The following is a 5,000-nucleotide window of genomic DNA, read 5'->3' on the forward strand; positions in this document are numbered from 1 at the left end:
ACCACACTGGCCACTGCAGATTTTTGATGGTGGGAGACTTTTTGTCTGATTGCTTATAACAAACCAACCTAGTATGGGTGGCCCTTATTAGTGCAGCTTTACTGATCGTGGCTATACATTAGCTCTTTCACCACGTTAAGGTATCCCCACTCTGAAGAGGAAATATAATATATATATATATATATATATATATATATAATGCGTGTGTGTCTGTGCATCTGTCTTTACATTTTATTCAAATAAACACACATCTTACAGAGATATATATTTATTCATGATTTGTCTGACGTTGTACCAATATACAGTACATACTGTACTCAACCTCTTGTTTTTATTCCAACTTAATATGTTTGTTGTATATAACCGTTTTCCCTTTTTATTTCTTCTTTTCCCTGTCCCTATTTTAAATAAACCAACAAAATCATCACGGATAATTTCATATCACTTACCCATGGTCCTGAAATGTGTATTTTGTAATTCCTTGTAGGTGTGTCCAGATTCAAATTTAGATCGATTTATCAGCTCATTAATCTATTTTGATCGTAGTTTGTCGCCGCAGTCGAATCAAACAGAAAACTGTGGTATTTTTCGAAACTTGTCGAAAACTTGATAAACTTAACAACTTGTTGCATCCATAACATCGTTTTCAATCCAGAATTTATCTCCCCGGGGATGAGATTACCTTCTTGGAAATCTTCACTCGGGTAACTCTCCTTTCATGGGATCTACCCTGATTATGCCTTTCCTTTTATACCTGCGAATGATGCATAAAGAGTCAGCTTAGAGCCAGGGGCCTGTCGCGCGGAGGCATCGTAAAGGGAGGAGCGCTCGTCACCATGGCTACACCACAACTGACTCCAACTGAGACAAGTTGGATGACTGTACCTAGGAGCGCACACGTGGGACGAGGGCTTGTAAAAGGGGGCGGGGCCTCGCTGATGAGTTTGTTGGCCACTTGTAGATTTAGACCGGAGGCTGTGCTCATGCAAACAGGTTAATTAGGTGTTTTTTTCTCTTTTCTCTCTCCTCGTTCCAGTACTAGGAATTGTTGATGTTATATTTCTTTTCTTTGAAGTTATTCTTTATTAAATTGCATGCACGTAATTCATGCTATTACGAGCAAAAAAAAAAACATCCTAATACGTAAGTTACTTTATTTATAATTTGTTTTATATACAGTAGGGAGTAAACTTCTTATGGAAACAAGATTTCGTAAACTCTACGCAAATATTTCATTGGTTTTCGGTATGCGTAAAACTCTACGTAAATCGAACAGAATGTTTTATTTATTTCAGCCTTTCTTTTTGTACACATTATGCTTCTTGCCTAGTGAATTCTAACTATTTTCCATTATTAACTAGATGGACACTTAGGAGAGAGCAAAATCTTCGATTTTGGGGAAGGCTATAACTCTTTGACTTAATATCAAGGGTATCCTAAATCTTAATACTTGAAAGAAATAGAAAATTTTATTCTAAATATGGCAAACTACACATCTCCAAATATGAACTCTGCCATTTTCCAAAGCTATTTTGTTATTATACTTTTCCATATCGTCACCCTCATAAACTAACTGCCTGAGTCATTTTCTCCACTTGTTGGGAAATAAAAAAAAAAAAACTTCTCATTTCCTAATTCTTTATATCATTTTGTTGAGCTTCAATTAACAAATTCTAATTCACAAATTCTTCTGATAAGGAGTTGTGAATTGAAGCTCAACACAATGATATAAAGACTTAGGAAATGAGAAGGTTTTTTTTTTTTTTTTTATTTCCCAACAAGTGGAGAAAATGACTCAGGCAGTTAGTTTATGAGGGTGACGATATGATCCTTGTAGTCTAGTGGTTACTGGTCTCCCCTCTCCAATAAATATGCTTGAGTTCGATCCCCGAGTTACGTTGAATAACTTAAAAAAAGTTGAAGCCCCCTTTGAATAAAGATGGCAAATCATTTACCTGCTTGTTAGTCGAGTGTAGAGTGTCATCGCGTGGATAGAGTAGGACGTGAGACTCCTGTAGAATCCTAATTTCTAGAGTGGAATGCATACGCATATATATATATATATATATTATATATATACATATATATATATATATATATATGTATATATATATATATATATATGTATATATATACATATTTATATATATAGTATATTTTTATGTATATATATATATATGTATATATATGAATAAAATATATATGTATATATATATATATATATATATAGATAGATAGATAGATAGATAATGTGTTTAAGTGCAGGTGCGTGTTTGTATGTATGTATATGTATGTGTGTGTGAGAGAGAGAGAGAGAGAGAGAGAGAGAGAGAGAGAGAGAGAGAATGCTCTCAAGTAATAGATGATAGAGACTAAAACAGATAGAAAGTCCTTCCATTTCTGTGAGTGTATTTTTTAAAAGGTAAAAATACGATTTACTCGCACAAATGAAGCGTGACTCCAGCTTTGCTCCCAAAGGGATTCGGGAAACATTTCAGAATTTCTCACCACGGATTCGAATTTGGGTTTTAGCGCTTTTGTTTCCTTGTTTTTCTTTTTTATTTTCTATGAAGAGTTTTAGCGCTTTTATTTGCCTGTTTTTTTATTTATTTATTTAATTTTTATAGCAGTATTTGTTTTTATTTTCCTATTTTATCTGCTGGTTTCTTCGTTTTAATTTTTTATTGAGTCTTTTATACGAGATTTTGTTGTTTTTACATTCTTATTTTATCTGCTGATTTCTTCGTTTTCCTTTTCAATTGAGTCCTTTTATACCAGGATTTATTTATTTTTTTTTTTTTTTTTTTTGCTACTTCGATTTAATGTTTTCGTTTTATTTATTTATTGAGTTTTTATACCAGATTTTGTTCTTTTTGTTTTTCTATTTTCTCTGTTAATTTCTTCGTTTCTCTTTTTTTTATTCAGTCTTTTATACCAAGTTTTATTATTTCTATTTTCCTACTTTCCATGCTATTACTGTATTATTATTATTATTATTATTATTATTATTATTATTATTATTATTATTATTATTATTATTATTATTATTGTTGTTGTTACTTGTCTTTTTGTCAACAAATAAATGAAGAATGAGCAAAACTGGTCTCGATTAATCATTTGACATATAAAATTTAATGAAAACAGCCCTGGTATCATTTATTTTTAACCATTTCTTCTATCTCCCTTATGTAATAAAGAGCAAGTGTCTGGATATATATATATATATATATATATAATACGGTCATGATCAGGTCTCCCCGCCCTTCGGGTAGAGGGAGAGGGAGTAGCCATACCCTAGTGAGAGAAGCGGATGCGTGTGAGTGCATATCTATCTAAATATATAGCCATCATTATTGACTGGTAGCGTACACTAGTATCAAAATCTCCAAATGCTCATTAGGTAAGGTTGAGTGTTTTTTATTTATTATTTTAGTTGTTGTTGTTGTTGTTGTTGTTTTAGTTGTTGTTGTTCACGAATTATCTATTCTGTATCATTTTTGTAAATGTATGTATTTGTTTGTTTTTCCTTTCGGCTTGCGCTATCAGTTCTGTCGGCTGTGAAATAGTGTGCAATATCTTGCAACAGACCGGCGATGTTATCTGTGTTGTATCCACCTCTGTTATTATTGTAATCATTATCTTTTTTTTCTTTCATTAAATTAATGTTTTATTTTTTTTTAAGGTAAGCAAGGCGCACATAGCTGACCTAATACATACATACATACATATTACCAAGGCACTTCCCCCAATTTTGGGGGTTAGCCGACATAAAAAAAAAAAGAAAAATAATAATAATTAATTTTACGCTGTAAGTGATCTGAAGCTTCAATATTCATATCTGTAATCCTGTTGCAAAGGTTTGTGACTCACATATGAAGATCAGTGGCGATACCACAGGGTCGCTTGATATACGAAGAGATACGGCAACCCTTATTTTTGAAGAGCCAGGAATTAATCTAATTAGGAAAATGTTTTTATGTTGACCAGACTGACATGAGTCTTTTTATATTTTATATATGACATATCTGTTTTTGACGTTGTTAACAGTTTATAGAGGACATATCTGTTTTGACGTTATTACTGTTTTTAGAATGATTTATTGTTAATTTATTCTCATCATTTATTTATTTCCTTATTTCCTTTCCTCACTGGGCTATTTTTCCCTATTGGAGCCCTTGGGCTTATAGCATCTTGCTTTTCCAACTAGGGTTGTAGCTTGGCTAGTAATAATAATAATAAGAAGAAGAAACTATAGCAAAAAACTCTGATAGACTCTTAATGTCAGCTTTATAGCTTTCTAATTTCACCGTTTTCATTCCACTCAAATCGCTCTTGTTTTCTTTTACTGTAGTTCTTTACTTAGAATTTTCAAGATGACTTCGTCTGTTATATTTAATTCTCATTGTAATTTACAGTATATGCTAGCACCTTCTGTGTACTATATTGCTTCGTTTAATTTTCATAGCTAAGATTATCATTGGTGCCGTTTTACGTAGAAGTTTGATAAGAAATGTATATTTCCTTCAAATTTTTAACAATCCTTTATCCTTTTTTTTTAACATCTGTTATTAATCATCAGTTTTAATTATTTTTTAATACTGCTAATGTTTCATTTTCAATATGCTTAACTAAGTTGTCTATGAACACCGGCTTTACGCAGAATTCGTAAGCGAAAATCTTTTCTGTGAAATTCATTATGCCAAAGTTTCATATCAGCTCTTAAGATCCAACCATCTTAACTTCTTAACATAGCTTTTCCGCAAAACAGACTTCGGGTAGAATTACGAAGGGGAAATTATTTCAACAGAATTCCCTGCCTCCATTTTTCCCAATCGTTTTCATGCTTCTGCCTCCCTCGCCCCCCCCCCCCCCCCCCTTCACCTACTCTTTCAGTTATACTCCTTTCTATGAAGATATTTAGGTCCCGCTCAAGCTCTATAGTTTCTTGTAGTATCTGCAACCTCACCATCCTTGTGAGCTAAGGATGATGGGCTTGGGTG

This window comes from Palaemon carinicauda, chromosome 20 (genome assembly GCF_036898095.1).
Source record: "Palaemon carinicauda isolate YSFRI2023 chromosome 20, ASM3689809v2, whole genome shotgun sequence".
Classification (NCBI taxonomy): Eukaryota; Metazoa; Arthropoda; class Malacostraca; order Decapoda; family Palaemonidae; genus Palaemon; species Palaemon carinicauda.